The sequence below is a fragment of the Polypterus senegalus genome, chromosome 6 (genome assembly GCF_016835505.1).
Source record: "Polypterus senegalus isolate Bchr_013 chromosome 6, ASM1683550v1, whole genome shotgun sequence".
Lineage (NCBI taxonomy): Eukaryota > Metazoa > Chordata > Cladistia > Polypteriformes > Polypteridae > Polypterus > Polypterus senegalus.
The window spans coordinates 1,466,173-1,493,255 of NC_053159.1; the positions used below are offsets into that span (position 1 = coordinate 1,466,173).

The 27,083-nt window shown below is 48.3% G+C and overlaps 1 protein-coding gene across 1 annotated transcript in view; it reads left to right on the forward strand.

Annotated features, from left to right (window-relative positions):
* The first annotated feature begins 4,619 nt into the window (after positions 1 to 4,619).
* The window catches only part of sema5ba (sema domain, seven thrombospondin repeats (type 1 and type 1-like), transmembrane domain (TM) and short cytoplasmic domain, (semaphorin) 5Ba), a 147,977-nt gene continuing 125,513 nt past the window's right edge, over positions 4,620 to 27,083 (forward strand). The window contains exon 1 of the mRNA XM_039755222.1: positions 4,620 to 4,757. The gene's annotated coding sequence lies outside the window, so the exon portion shown is untranslated. The remainder of the gene's footprint in view (positions 4,758 to 27,083) is intronic.

Here is a 27,083-nt window from a genome sequence, read left to right on the forward strand (position 1 = left end):
GAAACACAAGACTGCGTAAATTTTGAGACTCAAGGAAGTCAAACTTGGGGTTTGAGCAGGAAGTTCACGATTTCATCTCATTTTGTTTCCCATATGGGGGGGCCGCTGTGTTAAGTTTCTGTGTCTGTCGTCTCCATGGAGATCTTACCCAGAATCCCCCTGGCTGCCCTCATCATGTGTGTCAATCAAAGGTCACCCCAGATATTTGTAGAGCTTAACGGGTAAACTTTATTTCACTGCATCAAAAGATCTTGATTTAGCTCTTCTGGTTTTTCAAAGCTGTTATTTCCGATCGCGTTTGGCCTTTGACCCCCTAGACCACCGGTATTGACCTTCAGCCCACTCACTGGCTCGCGATTCTCCTGGCATCGTCTTTTCCTTCTTGCGAGACAGAAGATCACCCTTGGCACATCGCTGCCCCCTTCTGTCCTGGAGGAGTTGCTGGATTTGTTTGAAGAATTCCTTTAGATTCGGTCTCGCCTGACTTATTCTCTGGCTTGTGTTTATTTTCCTTTTTTATTGTCACTTGTATGTTTTATTAATATTGCTATCATTATTTCATTTATTTATTGTCTAATATTTATGCCCCGTATCTTTAAGTGCTCCTCCATTACTTGTGTTTTGAGGGTGGGACCTCCAAAGAGGCGGGTCACTATGACATCACTGCCACTAGGACCGCCCTCTTCCTGTCATGTATCATTGTGAATTTATGCCTGTTTTATACTTTATTGTTTTTTATGGTGTCTATTTATTGTTATACTGTATTTCAAGTCCTGTTTTATTATTTGTTAATTATGTACTGTGTCTATAAGTTTACTTCTGTTCTTTGTGGGTGGAGCCCCCAGGAGGCGGGCCCACCATAACGTCACCACTCCCTGGCCCGCCCCCTGGCTGTTTAATTCACTTGAGAAGGCTCAGGAGTCGGAGGTCATTCATTTATAGAGGAGCCCTGGAAGAACTGCTGCAGTTCGGATTATTTCTCACTCTGTATTAAGGATTCTGGTTTTGGATGTCGCTTTGGGTCTCGTTTTTCATTCAGGCATCTCCTTGGGCTTTGATTCACCCTGCTGAGCTTTTTTCTTTATTTTGTGATTCTTGTAAATGAATCTTTCACTTATAAAGATCCTTTGCTGATTTGTATACAAGCTGAAGGTTTATGGTTGTCCTTCCTCTGGTGGGACTTGTAAATTACTGTACGCGTATATTTGAAGCTTAATCCTCTCTTGGGCCTGTGAAGCCTGAGGCAGGACAGAGGAGACTACCTGGGAACCTCATCGAGGTCTTCAAAATGTTCAAAATTGTGGACAAAGTGAATCCAGAAGAATTCTGTCAACTAACTGATGGATCCCATAATCGAGGACAGCAGTGGAAATTAAGGGAGGTGCATTTAGGACAGAAGCCAAAGAGAGAGCTGTGGGAATCGGGAACAAACTACAAAGACACGGAGAAGAAGCAGCACCTCGACCACCTCTGGGGCAGCTTAGCTACCAAATGGGCCTGGTGGACTGGAGGGTCTCCTCTCGTTTGTCAAATTCCTTGGGTTTCTTAGTGGAGTTGGGATTAACCCTTTGCGGTGAGGCCTTTTCTAGGCAGGGAAAGGCAATGAAGCCTTGTGGAGGACAGAGGGAGGATCCAGCAGTGGGTCATTGAGTTTGGTGGCATTTCTGAATTGGGACACGTGTCTTCATTTTGATCTTCTGGTTATGTGGAGTTTTCGCTTCGATATTTGGATTTCTGAATCTGGACATTTGGAATTTTGACAGCCCTGAAAATGTTATTGTTGTGTCTCAGTCAGGGAGACCGGCTGGGGTTCAAATGTCACTTTTATGTCTGTTTTCTTCATTTTTTTATGCTAACTTTGTTGATTATTTAGTTTCTTCATGTCAGTGAATCATCTTTTATATTGCATATGTTTTGTGGGTGGTCCCAAAGAGGCGGAGCCACCTGCCCATCACCATCAAGAGGTCCTATAAAGACTGAAAAAAACTCCCAGTCCCTTCAGGTTCATCTTGAATGCCCTCAGGTGGTGGTGGTGGTGGTGGTGAGTCTTTTGGGTTTTTGTGAATTACTGGATTTGTGTCACATTTGCTTTGTCTTTTGACCACTTTTTGGATTTTGTATTCGGACTTTGACAGCTTTTGGGATGTCCTGCTTTAAAGATGGTGCCTTCTGGGTTTCTTGTGCTCTTCAGAGGTTCACTGTTTCAGGCCTATTTTATAATAAACCTCTCATTTATAAAAATACAATGTTTGTCCTTTATCTGCTCTGATTAGGAATCCCAAAGTACACAAGTCTCAAAAACACTTCCAAAAATGCCCACTAGGGGGGGATTTGTCATCAAACTCCAGCTAGGAGATAGATAGATAGATAGATAGATAGATAGATAGATAGATAGATAGATAGATAGATGAAAGGCACTATATAATAGATAGATAGATAGATAGATAGATAGATAGATGAAAGGCACGATAGATAGATAGATAGATAGATAGATAGATAGATAGATAGATAGATAGATAGATAGATAGATAGATGAAAGGCACTATAGATAGATAGATAGATAGATAGATAGATAGATAGATAGATAGATAGATAGATAGATAGATAGATGAAAGGCACTATATAATAGATAGATAGATAGATAGATAGATAGATAGATAGATAGATAGATAGATGAAAGGCACGATAGATAGATAGATAGATAGATAGATAGATAGATAGATAGATAGATAGATAGATAGATAGATAGATAGATAGATAGATAGATAGATAGATAGATAGATAGATAGATAGACACGACTTTATTTGTCGTGGGCAGCATGTGGGCACAGTGGGTATTGCTGCTGCCTCGCAGTTAGGAGACCTGTGGGTTCACTTCCCAGGTCCTCCCTGCGTGGAGTCTGCATGTTCTCCCCGTGTCTGCGTGGGTTTCCTCCCAAAGTCCAAAGACATGCAGGTTAGGTGGATTGGCGATCCTAAATTGGCCCTAGTGTGTCCTTCGGTGGGTTGGCACCCTGCTCAGGATTGGTTCCTGCCTTGTGCCCTGTGTTGGCTGGGATTGGCTCCAGCAGACCCCTGTGACCCTGTGTTCGGATTCAGTGGGTTGGAAAACGGATGGATGGATGGACTTTATTTGTCCCCAGGGGTAATGAGGGCAAACACAGGACCCCTAATAAATTAGAAAGTTAATTTTCTCATAGAAAATGCACAACAGGCAGAAAGGCTATCCCAAGGTGATCCAAAGAAAGATCAAAAAAAACGGAGCAGAAGGCTGAAAATCCAAAAATCCACCATAAGGATAAGCAGGGCAAAAATACCCCAAAAGAGCAGAAAACTCACCAAACGCCACGGAGCATCCGAAATGAACCACCGGGAACTGCGGGAGACCCTCCAGATTAGTGGGGCAGTTCCTGGCAGTGATTGGCAGGTGGCCACGCCTCTTGGGGGACCACCCACAAGGCACATGGCACATAACAAAGGCACAGAAAACACAGCAGACAAGAAAACAAAATTAAGATGAACCTCAGCAGCGAGACGTTCAGCAAAAAGACAGAAGACCAGAGTTTGGACCCCAGGCAGGGGAGAAGCCCCGGCTGTGAGAGAACACTTTCTTACTATAGTTTGGCTTTGATGGTTTCCCCTCTTTTTGGGACTGTGCTCGGACCTCTTCAGCTCATAATGGTCATGGCCTGCTCTGTTGTAGTAAAGTGAATATAGTCTACCCACCTGGCTAGAGTTCCACGAAGTAAAGGCGCTATAAATGTAAGAACCCCAACGGTGCTACGCCCTGACCCACACCATGATGCTGAGGAATCGCCTCTTCGGAGCACAACTTGAAACTTCCTCTGCTGGTGTGAGAGCTCCAGAGATGGCAGGGGGTGGGGGTGGTGATGGATTAACCTTTGTTCCCGATATGCCAGTTCACATTGACATTCCAAAGATCTCTGTGTTAGGGGCACCGTTTATGAAAGTTAAGGGGGGACACTGAGGGGGATGCACCCCCAACCTGTCAAGCACTCCATATGTGCTTTGATGGCAGAACTGCAAACAATGACATGGCAGTTAGATTAAAGTGCGCACTTACTTCAGCGAATGCAGTGTACCCACCTGCACAGAGTTCAGCGGCACAAAGGCGCTATACACGTACGTGCTTTTACTCCACACCGTAATCATTCAGAACATCAGCAGAGGCCTATTTGAATTTGACTCTGAGGTGGAGATGAGCCGACCAGCGGGCCTTAAAGGAGCAAATCCAATGCGTTAGGACTGGCAGGAATCCCCTCTTCCGAGCGCGAATGCCCCGTGCCAAGGGGGCACGGAAATTCCTGGCAGCAGCAGCAGCAGCCGCCTCATCTGCAATGCAACACTCGGAACCGCTGAACGAGTCACGCCAGTGTGCCCGTGCGTGCGTCGGACCGATGAGTGAGGTGGGCTCGAGAGGGGCGTCTGAAGTACAGTAGAGGGGCTGCTTTGTGCCGCGTCCTCTTCAGCGGGCTCAGCGGCCGGCCTTTTGTTTTAATGAAGCGCAGTCTCGCGCGCCCGCGCCCGCCCCCTCTTGTGGAGCCCGCGGTGACGCGCCTCGCGCACGCGCACGCGCGCTCTCCCGCTCACTCGCCCGCTCGCTCGTTCGCTCGAGAGGTTAGTGCGGTGCTGGAGACTGACCGCCGCTGGTTACGGAGGGCTCGGAGCTCGGGATTCATCGCTGGCGCCTGTCAGCTCTACTCGGGACGCATGCGTGACTAAGGACCCCGAAGCAGGTAATTATTAATATTCACGTTCCTCTTTGCGCCTTTACGTTTTTTTTCCCTATTTATTTGCATAAAGTTTGAAGGAAGTTTGTGGAAACTTTTGGAGCCGCTCCTCGGTGAGGAGATGTAAGGTGAGCGCAGCGGGCGCCAGCTGGGCATCTCTCGGCTCTGCGCGCTTTCCCTGGCATGTGTGCCGTCGTTCTGCTTCGGTCTTTTATTCGGGGCGCCTATTGTCGGTGATGCTGAAAGGAGCGGCCGGTGGTCGCAGTGCACCCCTCTTACTTCAGCTTTGAAGGGGGCAGTGGGATTGAACGCGGGGTTGCAGCGTGCGGTGGTTCCCCGTGAGCCTGCGGGAGACGAGCGTGCCGCTTGGAGCTGGGGCTGGGGCTGCTGCGCTTTAACTTGCCGATCACGTCCCCTCCATTCCCCGAGATGGAGAGGGCTGGAAGAAGAAGAAGAAGAAGTGGACGCGTTTGGTCGTGGACCTGTGCAAAAGTTCCCAAATATGGAGGTCCGCATTCGCCAGGGAGCCGCTGGTCGTCCCGTTAGTCTCCGAGCTCCGTCCGCGGATGCTCGCGTGTCCCTTTGTCGTTCATGTGTCCCTTTGTTTTCCTGCTGCTTGCCTCTTTCCCGTAACTTTGAATTCCGGTAACCGTAGCTTGGTGGAATTGGTTTGATGGGGTAGCGTGGCACGGTCGCACGGCGGGTGGCATTGCTGCTTCACAGCCGGGACTGGGGGTTCTGGGGTGCCCTCCGTGTTGTTGTTTTCATGTTTGCCTCCTCTGTTCACACGGAATGAATTCCTCCTGCGGTCCAAAGACCCTGCGGTTGTGTCGACTGGCATGTCTGAATCGGCCCGGTGTGACTGAGTCTGGATGGGTGCCCAGCGATTTGCTGGCATTCTATCGGAGTCCATTGTGACCGACTAGGAGTTGGAACACTGGGGAGAAGGAGCCTCGGGGGCCACAAGGTGGCGTAGCGGGTAGCGCTGGGGACCAGCGGCGTGGATCTGTAATGCCGATATCCTAGCTGGCCAGCTTGTTGTCACACATTCTGTGACCCCGGTGTCCGTGCGTGTCACCAGAGCTGCCCGGTCCACGCTTGGTTGAGGTTATTGTTGTTGCCGCGATGCCAGTCTGGGTGCCAGACAGTTACGGAGAATAATAAGCTGCCGTGCTTTGTTCGTTTTCAGCTGTTTTGTTGTATAGCGCCTTTGGGGCAGATGGCACTCACGGATCGAGGATCAGGGAGACTTTAATACAAGACGACTTCTGTTCCTTCAAGTTTGGTCGGACTGTTTGGACTCTTGAGACAGACTAACGTGCCCTCTAAAAAATAATGAATGGCACCTTACTTGGTTGAACGTCCTCGTAGAAGTTTTGCTTGATAAAGTGCCGCTTCGTTCAGGAAGAAAGTTTTCTTGGCGTGAAGCTGCAGGCTCTTTGGGCTTCAAAAAGGCTCCCTGATATGAAAACTAAAAAAAAGTCTGGGCTGGGCTGGGCTAGCAGGCGACAACACATCAAGAAAACCCGAGTGAGCTGAGCCCGAGTGAGAGGCACCCAGTGGGGAGTCACAAACTTGTCACCATCTCATTTAAGGAATGCGCCGCGGATCGAAATAAAAACGATCTCTGGAACCTTTCAGAAACAAAAATGGTTCACGCGTGGCATCGCTCAGGAGAACCGCTCTTTCTATCTATCTATCTATCTATCTATCTATCTATTATATAGTGCCTTTCATATCTATCTATCTATCTATCTATCTAATACCTTTCTGTTATGTAAGCTGGTATTGGTTTCTTTTTATTACTTGTTCATTATTTTTTCTTGTTAGTTTGTCGCGGACATCTCGTAAAGCACACCGGGCTGCATTCTGTGTATAAACACGTGCTATAGAAAGAAGCGGTGTCGTTGTTAACGATATTTCGCACCTCCAACTGCACGCGCCTAATTCTCTTTAAAAATATCCCAGAAAACAAAAGATGTGTGCAAAGCAGACTCGTGTGATTTTACAGTTTAGTAAACGATGTTAACGTATAGGAGCGGATTGTGGTTGCCGGTGTTTGTATAGCGCCTTTTACCGGAAGCGGACTCTTATAGAAACATTCGAGCGCTTTTTCGGTAGTTCGGGCTCAGAGTACCATACGGGACGGGACGCCATTTGGTCTTTGGGCCGAAACTCCTGTTGTACCAAATGTCGCCCTGCACATCCGCGTCTCATGGAGTCATCTTCTTGTTTGTGTGCGGTATTCTTTTGAGAGCCAGTCGGTCAGTCAGTCATTGTCCATCCATCCATCCATCCATTATTCAACCCGCTATATCCTAACTACAGTGTCAGGGAGATCTGCTGGAGCCAATCCCAGCCAACATAGGGCGCAAAGCAGGAACAAACCCCCGGCAGAGCGCCAGCCCATGCACCGCAGCTTTTGAGAGTTAATTCAGTAATTTAGTTTTACTTGGAAATCAGAGCATTACAATGCCACACCGTAAAAAGTCCCGTTCAGATCAATCACATTAACAGTATATTTTCACAGTAATCCAATAAACGGTTAAAACAACGATTATAAACAGACAAACGCGCTCAAATTGACATATTTTTGGTGTTTTAGTTGTCAATATCATTTAATTTTTTAATGTGTAAAACTGCATTTTGAATAATTCAATTCTCGGGGATTAAAAAGGTATATGAATCAAAATCATAAAAGATTGCTGTATTGCCGTGAAGTCCCAGAATTTTAAATTTGCATGCGTTCCGTAGATTTGCATAAAACACGCCCCCTCCGTCCCGGCTCTACTCGTTGCTCCTGCTGCGCCGCGCGCGCGCCTTCATTCTGTGGGACACCAAAGCTTTAAGACGGTAGCGGACTCGCTCGTCACGTGACGGTTTATTATGGTTATGGAAACAGCCAAGTTGTGGCGAACATGGGAGCAGAGCCTTCGTCACCAGAGCAGCCTGACCTTCTCCACCAGACACCGCGAAGAGCTTTTTGTGAGACCGGGACACATTTGGGGAAATGATTGACTTAGTGACAGCAGATATTGAATGGGATGTTATACCACGAATACAATTATCAACAAATAAATTAAAAGGGCAGTGGCTTTTATTATCCTGATTACATTTGTCTGACTTTATTCAGGTATGGGAATTGTACAGCATATGGATGAGGAAAATGAACAACAGGCAGACAGTGTGTGGTATCAGGAGTGAAGTCTTGTGGTCGACAATTACAGTGGATTTAACAAAAAAAAAACAACATTAAGTGTCAGTTTAACACTCAGGGTTTAATTTGGTGTGTGGCAGATACCAGGAAAGGCACTATAAAGCCAAAGGTTATTTATTCAGTCCTCATCACAGACCCTCTGTACAACCTGAGTAGTCCTACTGGCAGACTGTGGGGAGCAGACGCCAAGCTCTGAAACTATGGGTTCACGTCTGACACTGTGTGACCCTGAGCAAGTCACTTCACCTTCTGGGACTCCAAAAAAAGAAATGTAACCAGTTGTATCTTGAAATGTATAAGAAAGAAGAAGATATCGCACAGTCTGGAGTAGAAAATCATCTTTTACCTGGAAAACGAAACTACAAATCCCATCATGCATTGCAAAATGGACGGGGCGTGTGAAACTCCGCGCCTGCATAGCACTCACGGGACTCACGTGCTATCTATCTATTATATAGTGCCTTTCATATCTATCTATCTCTCATATAGTGCCTTTCATATCTATCTATCTATCTATCTATCTATCTATCCGGTGTGGCATAGTGATTAAGGTTCCAGACATGGGACTTCAAATCCCACTACTGACACCACTGTGTGACCCTGAGCCTTACCTGCCTGTACTCCAATTGGAAGAAACAAATGTCACCAAGTGTGTCACTAATGTTGTAAGTCACCTTGAATAAAGGAGTCAGCCGAATAAGAAGAATAAAATCACCCAAGTGGTCAGCCAGAGTTGTTTTGATCTGAAATGACTGTAATGTGGATATGAATGGCGGCATTTGAATGAAACATTATTATAATTATATCGCTGACTGCTTTAGTTTTATGGATGCAAACCGTTCAGTGGTTTTTGCTCCTGACTGTTTTTGATGGTTAAATGATTGACAGCTCAGTTCAGTTGCCAGTTATTTAACTATTAAATTACAGGCACTTTTTTCGGTGCTCAATCAAACCAATAATAATATTAATAATATCATAATAGATACAACTAATACAATTGGGGACAAATAAAGTATGTCTGTGCTATAGTGCCTTTCACATCTATCTATTTCCTTTAAAATCAATGAAGGGAACACATTAATTTATAGAACCCATTTGCGCTCTGAGCTTTGGAAAGGCGCTACATTCTTCTTCTTCTTATTATTATAATAATTATTTCAGGCAATGAGCAGAAATGCTCGCGGCTCTGAAGTCACGTGCTCGGGTTCTGTCTGTATGACGTCAGCACTCACCTCACCTGTCTCCCAGGTGCTCCGACACGGCCAGGTGTGCCAGCACCGTCTATTAACGCCTCAGCATCGATCCACGAGACCCGAGGAGATCGAAAAGGGCGAACACGACGAAAGGCACACCAGCCCGGCAGACGTCGCGTTTTGTCGCCCGGTTCTCGGTGGACGTTCTTGGTGCCTTTATAAAGGGGTCGGCTGGTCGGCTTGGTGTCTGTATAGTTGATGTGCTTCATGGAGACTTTCTGCATTTGTCATCCACCTGATGTGTGTCATTTGTGAACAAGTACTCCTTTTTTTTGGGGGGGTTGTCGTTTTTTTCTTTTTTGTTTTAATTGTTAAAGCTCACCTTCTCGTCCCTTCAGCACATCTTCCTCTCTGCACAGAATTTCTAAAATGCGAGATGTGTGCCAAGAGAGGGCGCCATTGAGCAGCATTGTGAGGCGCTGTCGCGGACGCGCGGAGTAAGCCAAAAATTCCACATTTTCAAGTATTTAACGGACAGGTGCGGACTGGAAATGCCGTTGTGCATGGCCAACAACGGCAATAATAATGATAATAATAACCAAACCAACAATAATACGATTTGTCTTTCGAAAGCGCGCGGCTGTTAGTTGTCTCTTATTTCACGCTTCGTGCGCCTCAGACTGTGACTGCAAATGGTGTGAGGAGGCAGACCGCCGCTGACTGGACCGACAATGCCTAGCACACAAAGGCTGCGCAGCGCCTGATGGGGTCCTTTATTCGGTAATGACAGGAGCCGCCAGGCCGCCCGATCCTCGAGGTGATCCGACTGCACGATTTGCCGCTGGCTTTCCAGGGATCGGGACAAATGGCGCATTGAGGAAAAGCCTGCGGACAGTCGCGGCTAATAAGAGGAAACGAACGACTCCAGGGTCTTCGGGGACGTCTAGTGCCATTGTGACGTTTCTCTGTAAAGTCTGAGCCTCCCACGCACCGCCGGATAAGCGGGTTACGAAAATGGACGAATGTCCGTTAACTGAAGACGCTTAGTGGAGCAGAGCACTGGGCACACTGGCACGCGCACACCGGGACCACTTTCATCCACCCATTCACGTTCGTTTTTTAGTCTGCCTCGTTCTGTTGAGGAGCGCGTGGTGCTCAGCCTGTCCCAGCAGCTTACGGGAGAAGGCAGGAACCAAACCTGCACGGAGCGACAACCAATCACAGGGCGCGCTGACACGCACCTTGGCCAGTCTCCTCCCAGCGCCTTTCTAGTTGTCCTGACCAGTGTAGCAGACCCCGAGGTTCAGCCGTTTAGAGGGTCCGTATCGTCGGATCTAAGGAGTCCAGTGAAACTGTGACTTCATATGCATTATGTCACCACTTTCTAGCGCCATCATCAGTGAGAAGGAGTACCAAGAAAGGGAGATACACAGATAAGAAAGGTACTAGATAATTGAGAGATACACGAGAAAGGCGCTATACACATGTTTATAGGTTCCTTATTGTCACGTGTGAAGAGTCCGCTGAAATTCACCGCCATCTGGACACACAACATGTGCCGCTGTGCAAAGCCATGATTAGCGAGTAGGGGCACCTAAAGGAGTGCGGATAGACAAATACAGGGTGAGTATCAAGCGCCTTGAGCATGGGAAAGGCGCTATATAAATAAAATGCATTATTATTATTGAGTCAACATTATGTTAACAATACTGCTATGCATATACTTGTATACAAATTATGTGTCACATAAGGCCCATGTGTTAAACATGATGGCGAACAGGTGGAGACATTCCTGTAAACCATCTTGCACATATGAAGTATGTTTTGTGACCACCATTCAAATGTTAACATAATTTTGACTCACCCTGTATAAAAGGCTCTACAGTATATAATAATGAGAGAGATGTGAAATTATAAAATAATAAATAGATAAATGTGAAAGGCACTATATAATAGGTTCGTATGTAAATTCTTGTCACGTTGACACAGTCAAGCCTTACTTGTGTGTGCTAGCCAACATGCAACACACATCACCACTCTCCAGCTCCAGTGATTAGTGAGCTGAAGTAAGACAGATATGAAAGGCACTATATAATAGAGAGACCATCGCCTCTAATACAAGTAAACGAATAACTCCAAGGTCTTCATTGATGTTTTGGTCCATCTTGATGCTTCTATGTAAAGTATGACTCCTCACACACACACAGCCGGATAAGCGGGTTACGGAAAATGGACGAATATCCGATCAAAGGCGGGGCGGTGACGAGCTGAGATCCCATTTTGTGTTCAGATCGCCGTCGGCGTCAGGGCGGTGGCGCAAATGAAACGTGCAGGCCAGCCTGGTGAAGGTGGCCAGATGGGGTAGAGGAAGAGTCCAAGAACGCTCAGAGGGTATAACGGATAACGGAGATGAACTGCCGCCTCTGGATAAAGGTTGAATTCACGGGACAGGGACCGGGACCTCCAAACGTGAGCGGCAGATAAAGTTGTGAGATGGTAGAAGAACAGCGAAGATTCGCTCTCGGGACATCTGGTGGCACCACAATGTCCTGCAGAGAAACAGCAAAGTGTGAAATAAAGGCGTAAAGTGCGCGCGCACACACACAGCTAAGCGTTAATGTCACACCGCCACGCGAAAGGCAAACGAGGGGTTTATCAAACAAAGGGGCGCCTGGGCTGACAGGCGTGTTAGTGACGACCACCGAGGTCGTGTGATGACGGAAGGCTGCAGAGAGGCGGGTGGCCCCCGAGCTCCTCAGGTAATTGGGCATCGAGCGCTCCGCTGCAAATGAAAGTCACCTCCGAAGCAGAAGGGTCACCTGCATGAGATCATTTGGTAGAAAATCGATTTCGAGCTGATGGAGGAGCCGCAGCTTCGTTTTCGTGACCTCCCCACCTGCCTTTTAGCGAAGGGGGCCCCCCGATAACGAGAAGGCTCGGCGTGGCCGCGTCTCCCCCTTCTCGCCCCGGCACATCTGGCAAGCAAATGCAAAGCAGCTGCTCGGGACTTTAGGCGTTAAAAAGCCGCCCGCTGAGCCCCCTCATTTTTTCGGGGTGTTTGATTGGGTTGGAGACGTCATTGTTCTGCACGCGCAATTAGCCGTGAACGCGAGCGCTCGTGCCGGTCATCGGTCGTCTATGAGGGCCAATGGTGGCGAGCAGCCTTCTTCATGTTGGGTTGACTGAAGGAATGCGAGGCGCGGAGGGTCCCCGTTACAATTCCAGCAATTCTCAGCCGCAGCGCTTCGGTTCTGTGAGTGGATGGGCGTGAAGAGACTTTCTGTGATTCAACACGACCCTCAGGTAGGGGGGCAGCCTCAGGTGTCTAATGAAGCAGCTTTAAATGAATAAAGCCACGCAAAGCCGACCTCAGACAGGACACCGAGCTAGGCACACTGGGACAATCTCCATCAAATCTGCTTCTAGCATTTGAGGAGCGTGTGGAGCCCAGCTTGTCCCAGCAACATTCGGAGTAATGTGGGAACCAAACCTGGACTGGACGGCAGCCAATCACAGGGCGCATTCACAGGCACATTGGCCAGCCTCCTCTTACAGCCTTTCAAATTCTCCAATGGGGTGGCTGACCCCACGGTTTAGGGGTTTAGAAGGTCCTTATTGTCCCATCTAAAGAGCTCAGTAAAATGGTGACATCATGTGCTGGTCATGCACCCTGTAATACCATCATCAGTGAGTAGAAGCACCTAGAAAGGTAGATAGACAGGAATGAGAGACATGAAATAAAAGCTAGATGTGAAAGGCGCTATAAATAGGTTTGCAGTTTGCTCAGTGTGACCTGTACAGGATTCAGTGAAATGTCAACGGGCATGTGCCAATCAAAATGCAACATGTTGCCACTCTTTGGTGCCACGATTAATGATATCTATAAAAAGGGCACTATAGGTAGAAAGGCACTATATAATAGGCTCATATTTACAGAGCCCAGTGAAGTTCTTACTTCATCTGCTAATTAATTTGCACCATGATGTCAGTTTTCAATGATATGATTAGTGAGCAGAGATACCTAAAATGTACGTTTATAAGGCCTTCATTATCTTTTGTCCAGTGAAATTCTTACTTGATGGTCTAATCTAAATCCAACATGTCGCCACTCTTCAGTGCCATGATTAGTGGGTGGAAGTAACTTGAAAGGAAGACGTGAATGTGCCATGTGAAAGGCACTATATAATCAGTATATGGAGTCCTTAGTGTGACAGGTACAGTGAAATGTTTACTTGATTACGTGTGCCAATCAACATGCAACACGCTGCCACTCTCCAGCGCAACAATTAGTCATAGCTGTCAGAGGCACAATATAAGGTTAAAGGTGATGTATAATAGGGAGAAGGACGTGAAAGGCACTATATCATAGGTTTCTAAGTGTTGCATACACAGAGTCCATGTGCTGATCAACAAGTGACACGTTGTTGTTTCCAGCTCCATGATTAGTGAGTAGGACCTCCTTAGATAGACAGACAGGTTTGAAAGGCATGAGAGATGAAGGTGAAAGGCGCTATATCATTGGTTTATAGGGTCCCTATTGTCACAAGTCCAGTGAAATTCTTACTTGTGTGTGCTAATGAGGATGTCACCCCTCGCCACTGCCTGGCACCTGACCTTGCAGCTCCTGTCTGCCGTACCTGAAAGTGAAATCCAAAGTCATTCCAATATTTTTAAAATATGATAACTGATGGACGTAATTAGTAGGAAGCGATGAAGGTCGTGTAGTGAAACAGCATGTCTCCGCACATCAGTGACATAAAGTACAAAGTGATGACCCCGGGGAGTGAGGGGGGGACAGGATCAGATGGCATAAGTGCTCGAGGTGATGTTGGTGATGCTTGGCCCTTAAAAGGTCTTCTTCATGGCCAAACCTGCTGTCCTCTTCCATGGCCACTCCGCCACACTGCTCTGATCTTCAGCTGCTCCAGTCTGCTGTCACGTGAGCTGTGGACTGGGATCAGACACGTCGATGACGTGGTGACACATGCGTGGACTTCTTGAATGTATTGCACTGAATGGTGGGCTTCATCCACAGGATACCTGGGATGATAAACCGATGTGAATTTCTTCTGATGGAATTGTCAGGAATGAAGTGGCAAAGGCTCGGGTGTGAAGTTCTATCAGGACTTGGAACGCCTTGTTGAATTGGCTCAGCCCTGTTAGTGGCGGCCATGTTCAGTGGCTCTTGTCTCAGGTCGGGTTTACCTGCCTTTACCGTTCAGACAGAACTCCAAGGTTTAGGGGGGCTGGTCATTGTCCTTCGACAGCCCATAATATGCAGCCTCCATTTCTAGCTACTGGTTTGGATGTGTGATGAGCCCCAGGTCAGCCTCCTGAAGATGGTTGTGTTCGGAGCCTGTGGCTTCAGATCAAGGTCATCAGCTTTCTGTATAGAGTCTCAAAAGCCCAAATGCCAAGTCGTGGCTCTGCGGGTGGCACCCAATGGCAGAACAGAGATACTTGGCACTGCCAACCATTAGAGGGCATGTGTTTATTTAATAGAACTGGACAAAATGACCAGTGTCCCACTTTTAAACACAGATCCACTGAAACAATGATTTCCCAAAGGGAATCTGATCAAGGCACAGGGTGGCACCCAACATGCATGGGACCAGCCTCGCTCTCCCGCCGCCCAAAACTGGAGAATGGAGGGACGGAGAAGAGCAGATGTTGTTATTACAATAAACTCAGTCATGTGTGTTCAATATGAAGTGGCCTAAAATAATGTGCTTGAATCGGAGAGGCCAGGGGGCCAAGCCGGAACACAACCACAGTGGGCACAAATGCCTCCATAAATTTGATTTGAGCAGATATGAGACATGAAGGTAAAAGAAAGAAGAATGACAGTCATCGACAAAACCTCAAGAGTGAAGGACAAGCGTAGCCATTAGAGCGTCAGGAGTTAAATAAGATCCGAGGAGCTGGCATCTCCCTGGCGCACTCGCTGGCAGCAGGCCCATCAGGCCACAGCAGATTTCCCTTTCCCTAGCAACAGTGTCCAGCTCCTCGGGGGGAATTCCCAGGCCAGCCAAGAGACAGAGATAATCCTCTGAGGGGGTCCCGGGTCTCCTCCCAGTTGGCCTATCCCACATGGTCACCCCATGGGAAGACCCTAACTCTGGAGGAATGTGGGCTGCACTCTGGGGTCTTCATCCTGGACCTCAAGGACAGGGAAATCTTTCAGTTCCATTCAGTTATTTCACATCAACTGCACCTCCACACACTCTGTAAAAATGATGAATATAATCCACCTTAACAAAAGGACAAGTGTCTCTGTGTCTGTCTGGTTGTTATGTTTCTGTCATTCCAACAGAGGGTGCCTCATAAACATTAACACTGCTTTTATGAATCGCATACAAAATGGCATTTAACAGAGACATTGGCATTGCATTTGTCATTCCAACAGGTGGTGCATCGCAAATATTAACACTACTTTTACAAATCCCATACCAAATGGCATGAAACAGAGACATATATATTGTGTTTGTTATTCCAACAGGTGGCGTATTAAAAACATTTGTAGGAATGTATTTTACTCTACAAATGTTTGTGACGCACGATCTGTTGGAATGACAAATGCAATACATTTTATTCACACGTATGTTACAAAATATATTCCAACAGATGGTGCACTGCAATTGTCAACGCTGAGGACTGTGTTGATAGTTAGATGGGAGCAGAGCTTGTTCATAGATATAGAAAACTGTAAATGTCCTGAGACAAGTGGCCCACTGGTGACACATACAGGCCTGCAGGGTGAATTGTGTCTTGACATCTCATTTCACTTTGGCTGGCAGTTAGTAGACTGGTTTTGCTGTTTGTTTGTTTTTTTTTTTCATTATTATTTTAATGATGACCTTTTTGGGGGCACCATTTTGTTTTTTTGACTTTTTGGCGTTCATCTCTGTGGTGATTGGTGTCAATTTGTGGGAATTGCTCTTCTTTTTTTTTGTAAAACCTGAGGAATCCGATTCTCCATTTCCTGAAAATGTCTTCCTACAACCTGTTGCTACAGCAGACTTTCCCACAACTACCCAGGAGCGCGTGACGCTTGACGGAACTGGCGTGGTGGTGTAAAGGTCGGCACGTGCCTTCTCGACTCCTCCGAGCGTGTGGTGTGTGTGAGTTTTTTCTGAGATTGAAGCTCCTTCTGGCTTCATTTCTGGTGGGATTTGAACCCACGACCTCCACTCATCCTGACCTCACCTGGATATGAGAGAGTGTGTACGCTGTGCCAACTCACTGGAGATGGAACCCAGGCAGAGATTGGCACACACATCCAGTGAAATGATTTGGAAATGCTAGGCAATCGATCAGACAGACGTGGAATGATCGTCAGAGCAAGTCTTGTGCGGTGCGTTGTGTTCGCCCCATCTGTCTGCCAAAATAAAAGTGTTGGCAACGTTACGTTGGAATAGCGACGGCCTGAGTCTGCCGCGGCCAACCGTGTCTCGACTTCTGCACCACACTTTGAACGCCCTTACAACGTGTGAGCTGACGTGCAGACCCCCCCACCTGGTGGCCGCCCCTCTGACGTGCAGTCTACCTGCTGGCTGCCATTGGCTGACTCTGTGATAAATGACTTCACCCCCTTATGGTTATTGAGTGGACTGGTAATCGCAATTCTCAGGGAGGACTGTAGCGAATGCCCTGTCTTGGCAGTGTGGCCCCCTGCTGGTTAAAACCCACGTGACAAAGAGGTCCACTCTGTCGAAATGAATGAGCCCGACATCTCTGAAAGGCAAGTCTCCATTATCGCCTCACTAACCCACGTTGGCACGGTTTCTGGACCCCTGCTTTTTCTATTTTGGTACATTCTTTTTACCCAAGTGTGTACGGTTTGGTCAGCCGGTGTCACATGTGTGTCACATAGATGCCACATGTAGGCCTGTGTCCTTGAGTAGACCCTGGTGTGGTGTGTCACACGATAGGCACAAACGTCCTTGGCAGTGAGTGAGCCTGCGGTGCACTAGAGAGGCTCCAGGTTCGAGACATGAGATACAATTAGGTGAGCATGCGAGGGTCTAATGGGAGATGGGCAGCTTGGGTGTCCATCTCCCCAACTAAATGCCCACACCGACTGTCTCTTTCTCCAGAGGGCACTTCAGGATTACCTTATTCCACAGGTTTCCATGCCCACAGTCAGACATCTGGCTCCTCTCTGTGCTCCCTGCTGTCCTCCGCGTCTGACCCTTTCCTTGTCGGTCCTCACCCCTGTGCCGCCCTAGTGGTCGCCCGTTCTGCCCTTACCTTCCCTGACTCGGCTCCATGTGCCAGGTGTGAAGTCACTGGCACCCTCCTCCTCCTCCTCTTCTGGCTGTGGCTGCGCTCCTCTTGCTCGCTCCTTTCCTCGCTGGTGTTTTGTTCTTTCCTGCCATTGTCATTTCTGCTGCATTCCTACGAGTTTTAAAAGGACAGTTAAGAGTACGGCATAACTGCTACTTTACTAAACGCCACTAATGGCTCGATTTTCCCCGCTGTGCTTTTGTAACAGATAGCTGTGCCATTTAGATGCTGCGCGCACGCTACAATCTGCCGCTCTCTGATGGCCCGTTATGCACAAAGAGAAGCCTGTCATTACCTTAAAGCGCCCACATTTGGGGGGCGGCCCTCGCTTGGCACCCACTGCCGGTGCCTCGTTTTCAACTTTTCTGGGAAAAATGGCAAAAAAGGCAAAAAAACACGAGATGCTGGCAGGCGGTCAGGAGAGAGGACGATGGGGTCAGCAGAGTGTGCCCCCTAGCTGCTCCTTGTGATGCCCTCATAATCCTTAATGACAAGTGACTGATCTAAAAACTGTAACATGTAGCAAATGAAACTGGGAGGAAGAAAAGAGTCCTTTGGTAACCATGGAGGGATGATTATAGGGAGTGGACGACTGCTGTCAGATTATAACCGACCAAATGTCCAGTCGGTCGACTCGTCTGCCGTCCAACCACAAAACACAACCACAGAACCCGTGCCCTCCGACTGCGTGGTGGAGCCTGGCACCGGCCTTTGGTTCAAACATACTGTATATATTGTAAAAGACAGGGGGCGCCAATGAGCCCCAAAACCCCAGACACACCCCACTAAGCAGTCCCAAGTGCAAAATAAACGGTTATGTTCTTACAGGCCAATTCCACCATCTTATAATAAACTCCGTCACCTTCTCCTCCTCCAAGTGAGCTTTGCCTTCTGCCTCCCGACTCAGACTCACCTGGACGAGGCCAGAGGGCTCGCTTGTATGTGAGACCCGGGAGCACATAGCCCAATGGAAGCACTTAATGGTCAGATGGAAGTCCCTCTCTCCCTGCAGCACCCTCTGGTGGCACCCAAGGACCCTGAAAGGGCTGTTCCTCAGAACTACAATTCCCATACCTCCCTGCGGGCATCCTTACTGGATTGGGAGAGGAACTGCCCTGGAGAAGCCAACTCCCCCACAGTATCCATGTATCCCTTTATATGGGAGGCTGATTCAGCCCCATCCTGGCCGGGTTATGCCTGCGTCCCAGCTGGGTAAGGGTCCAGCACAGCACTCACAATATAAAGCAAATGAGACAAAAAGACAGAGAAGTGGGTTTGGGTGCCCCTTTTAATTCTGGTGCCCCTGGTACAACTGGTGATAGTTTGAAATAAACTTCGCAGGTCCAGAGCAGCGGCTTCTGGTGGGACTCAAAGGGGGCGTGGCTTTGCCCTCAGGGATGTGACCTCATTGGTCCGCCAGGTTTTTCTCCTCCTCCAGATGGTGTCACACTTAATTCTTCCCCCGTATTTGTCCAGGACACAGCACAACATATACAGTATATACAGTATAGAGTGTAGATACAGTGTGCGTGGGGAGAGTATTTAGCACTGCTTTTCTGGGATATTCTGAAGACCTGTCCTTGTGCAGGCTCCCCAAACACAGTAACACACAGTAGTGCAGTGGTTGGCCTCACCATTGAAGGGACTTGATAATAATAATAATAATACCTTTTATTTATATAGCGCCTCTCCTCGGGTTCAACTCCCAGGTCTTTATGTGGAGATTTTGTTTTTTCCCCAAATTCTGATTTTTTTCTGCTGTGGGCACCAAAGGAGGGCAGGCATCCTGGCTGGGATAAAGGAAGGTTTCATACCTGGCCAGGAGGCCATAATGGAAGGAAACAGGCTTACCAGGAGCAGGTCATCCTCCACATGACAATGGCACTGTTCCTCAGGGCTAAGACCAGACTCGGATATCCGCAGGGTGGCATGGGCAGTGGAGTTGTGGTTTGGGGGGGACCACCAGAGGGCGCTGCACTTGTTTCCACACAATCCCAAAAGTGCTCCGGATGACTTGGGCAGGAGACTGGAAGCAACTCCTGTGTTGACCTGAAAAGAAAGCCCACCGCCCCTTTTTGGTCGAGAGGCAGTGGGCAACGCTCTTGGAGGAGGGAGGACAATTGTGCTTGGTGTGTTTTTTCTTGTGTAGAAGATGTTGGGGCTGAAGCTGAAGATGTCTCTGTGGCTCAGTGGCGCCTCCTTGTGGTTACATCCCAGTGATCCTTGGGTGACTGGTGCCTCTCAATCAGTCTATGATGGGCTGGCACCCCATTTGGGGTTTGTGCCCACCTCGTGTCTGCTGTTGCTGGTTTTAGCCCCCCTGTCCCTCTGTTGTCCATCAAGAGCGGGTGTCAAGGATGGTCCAAGGAGGACCAGTAAGCAGTAAGCCCTCAGGTCAGGCTGCTCTGCCCATCCATGCCCGCTCTCTCTTTGGCCTGTTTGTCAGAACTGAGCCCAACTTCCCCAACAGCAATATGCCGACGTGGGTCTCGTGGTACCCTCAGTTCCTTTACTGTTTTGCTCAGTGATCAGCAGTCGAGAATATAAACTTGGGCATGGTTTCAGACAAGCTGTCATGACTCGCGTTCAGGCTCTTTGGGTGCCAGGCTGAGGTCAGCCACATGAATGTTAACATTGCAGGCGAGGTTGGCGCGACGTTTGCTCTTCGGGCTTTTTGTGTCGCATCCAGCAGGAAGTAGAAAGCTAACTGCCAGCGCGGTGCCAGGGAATAGCGAAGGGAAAAATAAAGCAAAGTGAACTGGAAGAGCCATCAGATAGGGCAGAGCCGTGGGCAGCTTTAGCGGGCTCCTGTTGGTGGGCAGGGGGGTCCGTTCAGTGAGTATTAAAAAAGAAGGGCGCACTCGTGGGGGTTTGTTAATCAGGGGGTCAAGTCCTTCATCCTCCTGCATGCCTTGAGACCCCGCGCTGGGCCCAAAAGAGCAACTTTAAGCAAACTGGGCCTGCTCATTGGGACCCTGTGTGCAGATGTCACCTCATTCATCTTCATCATCATCATCATCATCATTCTTTCCATTACAATCCCAGTGTAGCAGCCAAACAATGGAGAGCCGTCCCATTGCGACTCCCCTCAAGTTTATTTGATGCCCTCCTTTGGTAAATGTGCCATGTGGAGAACATTCATCAGAGTCGTCTGTCAATTGACATTACGGGCGAACAATGAAGTCGCGCTGACAGCTTCATCCTTTGTTATTTCCTCGCGGACGTCTTGTCATTTTCTCTTTGTCTCTCTGATTCTCGCTTGTCTGACGTTTTCTCGTGTTGAAGTCGGGAGAGTTGCAGATAAGTCGGGAGTTTTCCTTCGTCATTTGCAGCTTGTCGGGTTCCGGATGTGAGCCAGAGTGGCTGGTAATGGCACGAAATGGAGATACGAGCTGAAGGATCACAAGACCACTTTGCACATTGGCGACCACCGTGAAGGTGCTGACGTCAAGCCGGAGGACACCGAAGCCTAACCTACCAGCTGTGCCCTCTCATGCTCGGCGGTGGTACTGCGCTTATTACTGGAACCTTGGAGGTGACCCCTACTTGTGTATGTCTGAGTCTGTTAAGATGGCAACGTCCAGTCAGAGTCCACTGGTTGAAGCTGGTAGGGTACTGACGTCACTGGGGCACTGAGCACATCAATGAACATTCTTAAGTGGGTTATATAAAGCCAGGTGGGCACTTTAGTTAAACTGGTAAGACAGCACTGATGTCCAGCCAGAGCCGTGTTGTCCGTTCCATGTCTGTCTTTGCTCTTCCCATGAGGCCGCAGGGCTGAAGCTCTTTGGTTGGCTCTCCCGTGCTGTGATGCCCGCAGGCTCATTTACATTTCCTGGCGCGTTGCCTCATTTCACACCTCACTGCTGTGTGTCCCGTCTGTAAAGCGGCTTGTGGAAGGTGCCATACACCATACTGGTTGCCTCCCCCTTGCGCCCATTCTAGTGGCCCTGGATATTTTGTGGCCCTCGTCTGCCAAGTGGACAGTCCACTGTCTTGTCCTAACTGAGCCCATTCTCTGTCCGTCATGCCCTCCAGTTCTTGTTGATTTGGATTTTGGATGGCTGGGCAACACAACAGCGAGACAGCGTCAGATCTGGCGTGAGTTGAGGGCCGCTTCGCCCCTCTTAGTTTTTGCTCCCAGAGGTTTCCTTGGTGTTCCCCTGGAATGAGCAGCACTTGGCAGCTGTCCCACCCCCTCCCCCATCTCATTGTCCCCTTTGGAGACTGCCAGGGGGACAACTTTGCGGCTGTGCCCACTTTGTCACAGCAAGCCTAAAGTGTACAGAATGTGAAAGGGCATCTCCTGTATGTCAGCTCATCAGGTGAAATAGGCTGGTGGGGGGTAGTGCCATGCGATGGACTGGCACCCCCCCACTCAGTGACTCCTTCAACCCACTGCTGCTGGGACCAGCGCCAGCTCCCTGTAACCCTGAAATGGACGAGCAGGAGCCAAGGAAGATTTTATGAGGACGCAATGTCTGATCCCTCGTGGTCCCACCCAGAAGGAGCTGTCACCTCTTTGTCACTAAAGGGACACCGACCAGCTCTTGATACCTGACAGCGCTTTAAGATCTCTGACTTTAGAGGCTGTTGATGGGTGGGCTTCCTGTCTGCCTTGCTGCTTGGGTTCATAACATTCAGGACCCCCCACCCCACCTCCTCTGAGTGTGTAATAAAAATCTCATCAGTGTATCATGAAGTTAACGGCACACTACAAGGCGCTATATCTCTTAATGCACTCTCTATCTATCAATCATATAGTGCCTTTCATATCTATCTATCTATCTATCTATCTATCTATCTATCTATTATATAGTGCATTTCATCTATCTATCTATCTATCTATCTATCTATCTATCTATCTATCTATCTATCTATCTATCTATCTATCTATTTATCTATCTATCCATTATATAGTGCCTTTCATCTATCTATCTATCTATCTATCTATCTATTTTCTGTTTTCTTTTTCACACACACCAAAACGTGGGGCAGTGTGACGCCACGTCCTTCAAGGTTTAGTGGTCTGGAAATCTGCAGATATGAAGCGGACCACTAGAGGGCGGCCTAACAGGCACGTCACTTCCTGTGTGTTTTAATGTAATGTGACATTGTGACCCCCTTAAGCTGCTGGTCCTGGGGGTCCATTTCTTACATACAAGAGAGCTGGTGACACAAAGCCAACGACTGACCTGCGCCATTCATTGGGCATTGGGGTGGGCCACCAGGGTGGGAGTTGTAGTTGTGTTGCCACTTTATGAGTGCACTGAAGTTCTTATTTGCATGTTGGACCGCCATGTCACACCTCGCCCCTCTCCAGCACCACAGTAATTATCTCCAGGTGCCTACTCACAATTTGTGGCTCATTGGGGGTCACATGGGAATTATTGGGGTGCTGGACCAACAAGGGTAAGACTTTATATAGTGCCTTTCTCCACCGCATGCCATCCCAAGCTACATTACACGTAGAGATGTCTTTTTTTTTTTCTATAACGTGAGCACTGGCAAAATGAGATACTGAGCCTGATTAACAGAGACAGCCAGCTGTTGGGTGGGGAGAAGTGGGCCAACACAGTCATTATTTTATATAGTGCCTTTCTACACTGGACAATATCCCAGGTTACTTTACAGGCAGAGATCGCTTGTGATGAAAGTTTGAACACCTGCAAGTGAAACGACTGGTTCTGCTCTACGGACAGCCAGCAGTGAGATGACTTTATATAGCGCCTTTCTAAACTGAGCCCCGCCCCAAGGTACTCTGCAGGGAGAGTTTCCTCATTCCTGTAACCTGAAGTGACTTCGACTGGTCCATACTGACTGTCAGGACTGGAGAGACGGCACTGATAATTTTGTGATTGTGTATAGCGTCTTTCTACATTGTACGCCATCCCAAGGTGTTGTAGAGGCACAGACTCCAGAATAATTCTTTACTAATTTTATGTCATCTGAACATCAAGCTTTTGAAGGTCACACAGGCAGTCAGTGAGTTACACTTCAATGCTTTACCACTAGGGGGTGATGCTGCGGTCACAGCTTGGCAGTTCAATGCCTCACCACTAGGGTGCGAGCCTGCAGTGAGTGCTTTATAGTGAATGCCTTACCACTGGAAGTTGGGGTGTCAGTGAATTATAATTTTATAATTCAATGTGTTGCCACTAGGTCAGAGCTTCACAGTTCCATGCCTTACCTCTAGGGGGCAACATTGCAGTCAGGGCATTACACTTGCGTTGCCACTAGGGGGCGACAATGCAATGAGTGCTTTACAGATAAATGCCTTACCACTAGGGGATGACGGTGAGTGCTTTATAGTTAATGCCTTACCATGGGAGGGGAGTGTCAATGAATTATAATTCAATGTGTTACCACTATGGGGTGACACTACAGTGAGTGCTTTACGGATGAATGTCTTATCACTAGAGGGTGACTATGACATGTAGTCAGAGCTTCACAGTTCCATGCCTTAGCACTAGGGGGCGAGCCTGCAGTTAGCGCAATATGACTCAATACATTACCACTAGGTGGCAACACTGCAGTGAGTGCTTTACAGATAACTGCCTTACCACTAGAGGGCGAACGTGAGTGCTTTATAGTGAATTCCTTACCACTGGAGGAGGGTGTCAGTGAATTATAGTTCAATGTGTTGCCACTAGGGGGTGACACTGCAGTCAGAGCTTCACAGTTCCATGCCTTACCACTAGGGGGCGACACTGCAGTCAGGGCATTATAGTTCAATGTGTTGCCACTAGGGGGCGAGACTGCAGTTGCAGCTTTCCATTGAGAAAGGTCAAGACAAACAAATATCGATTTAGTTTCAGTCACTTGCTGGATCAGCTGGCTGGTGTGACGTGGCATGAAGATGCCAGGTCCCTAAATGTTTTTCTAACTGACCTTTTTAGACACACAAATATTAAATGGCCAAAAAAAAAAAAGAAAGGAAAAATGGCCTGGAATCTGGAAACGACAGCGTGGGGACCCTTCTTCCGTATGGCCTTGAGTGGCCTGTGAGGAGATCTTTATGTTCTAATTGCCATAAAGTCAAGGCGAGATTAAACCGAGACAGCAAGTCATGTAAATCTGTAGGGGAATCTCATTATGCCAGGGGGCCGGGGGGAGTGAACCCTTTTGCACACACTTGCATTAAGATTGTCAAATGGTGATGTCATCACATTCATACGGCGCCTTTCTAAGGTACCAAAGCATCAATGGAAGGAAGAGAAGACAAACGGGAGGCTCCCAATTGATTTGTCCATTGTAGGATTAAACAGTATTCCCATTGATGGCGAGGAAAATGTGGCTGACGGGCGGCGGGGAGAAAAGCCTTTCAATGGATTTGCCAAGCGTGTGGACGAGGGCTGGGAAATGCGTGTTAAAGCCATTGTCAGGCGCGGTGGGAACATTCGGTGGGTTCTCAGGATTTAAAGCCCTACTGGGGCTCTCAGGCCCGTCCGGCCCCCACATTCATGGTGTCTCCTGCGGGAGGATTTTTGTTATTCAGAAACGGATGTGGTGGAGTCGCAAGACCCAGTGGAGTGGTGGTCCTTACTGAGTGCTGCACGGTGCTCACGTTTGTAAGCTGTTTGCTTTGGGTGGGCATGCTGGTCTGGCGTGGTCTGCCCAGTTCCATCACTTCAGCCATGTTTATTGTGCCACTTTCCTCTCTGCTTTGCATTTATACCAGCCTGAGCTTGTCCTGCTCTTGTGTGCCAGCCCTTACACATGCCAGCTGATGGATGTCTTTGTGTCCCACCCAACCAGCCAGCCTTAGGATAACCAGCTTAATCCAGTTTGGGGTCATGGGCCAGGGCCTGTGGTGCCAGCGTGCCTGCCACCTTTGAAGACCGAGAAGGGCACACTTTGTTGTGTTCTGTGCCAGTGTTTTGTATCTTTATAATTAGCGCAGACTTTCCTCACTTCTGGGGGCTTTCGTGCCTTTCACCCTTTACTGGTAGAACAGGCTTGGAGTGCCCATGGCTTTGTACTGGAATTGAAAAAGTAGGTGAGTGGATGTGCCAGGGGCTTTATAAGATAAACAAGTTATATAGCGCCTTGAAGTAGGCAGACTGTATAATATGACAGATTAATTAGTATGGGGGCCGTGACAGGTGTGACGTAACTGTCTGTCACGCTTGTGCCTCACGCGTTTGTCTCCCAGAGCTCAGAGACGTGTGGTTTGGTGGCTTTGAACTGATGGGATGTAATCCTTGGCCTGCTGTAGCCATGTTAGGCCTGTTGGGGTTCTATATAGCGCCTTTCAGGTAGGCAGGTAGAGTAGAGTTACACCCACATTCAGTGTTTGAACCAGTGGCCCAGGAATGGACTTCAGAGTTTGACAAGGAAGGGTGTGAAGGAGAGAGGGAGGTGGCAGAATTCGCTGATTACAGTGCACTGACGCACCCGCCACATGGCAAACCACCCGGCTTGGGACCCGAGTGCAGCGGGTGACACCTCAGCACCACACTGGGACACTGGGAGGTTTCATTTAATCAATTCATTTTTTTATGGTGGCCGGAGTGACAATCCTGCCATCAGCCCCCAAGTTTTCCCTGTAAATTGGAGGACCTGCTTGCAGGTTAACGTCATACCCAGCAACTGCAGGTGGTGAAAGGCACTATATAAATTAAGAGTGATGGATTATGATGGGATGGTGCGAGAGACAGCAAAGGCTTGGAGCTTCAGACATCTGCTTGAAATCTTGCAGATAAAGATGGTCATCTGAGTTCTTCCAGGACAAAAGAAGTAGCTGTCTACTAGATAGCCACCAAAGTTAAAGAGTGCAATGGACGCGAGTGAAGACGGCGTAGAAATATCGTCTGTCAGATAGGAACAGGTGACAAAATGCCAGCATGGCTTCTGAAGTTATGATGTTGTGGTTAAAGCTTCAGAGGCTGCGGGTTCAAATCGCACTTCTGTGTGACCATCAGCAGGTCACGTCACCTGCCTGGGCTGTAACTGGAACAACAAAACCAGTGGGGCCAGTTGTACGAGTTCTCTCAAATGTTGTAATCGCCTTGGATTAAAGGTGTCAGCCATACGATGATAACACACGCTCCACTCGTACAGCTTCATCGACAGGAGATCCCAGTTCACGTCATGCTATAAAGTCCCATGGCTTCCTGTGCTGTTGTTGGACACGGAGGGTCTGTGGCTACCCGGGCTTCAAAAATCTTAAGTATAACATTTAAAACCTCTCCAGTTCAAATCGTCGGCCCGTGATGGACAGCGGCAGGTCATTGTGGCCTTGCACCCCTTATGATCCGCACACGAGACACAATCGGTTCCATCTCTTTGTTTTTTCCTATTGGAGCACATGCAGGTGACGTGAGCTGCTCAAGGTCACACAGTGTCTTGTCACTAGCAGGATCTGAACCCACAACCCACTACAATAATGTGAGCCTTTGGTAAAAACCCTACAAGTAAAGCATACAGAAAGGAACTCACTGGCACTTACTGTACTTACAGCGAGCGGGTCCATAAGAGCCCCCCTGCTGCGCCGTCACTGGCTCCAGGTTCTATTAATAACTAACTGTAAATGGCCGCACCGGACCACCTCACTGACCTCCTCCATCACTAGGCTCCTGTCTGCCCACTCAGGACCACCTGATTGTGACAAGCGCATGGTGCCCCAAAATAACC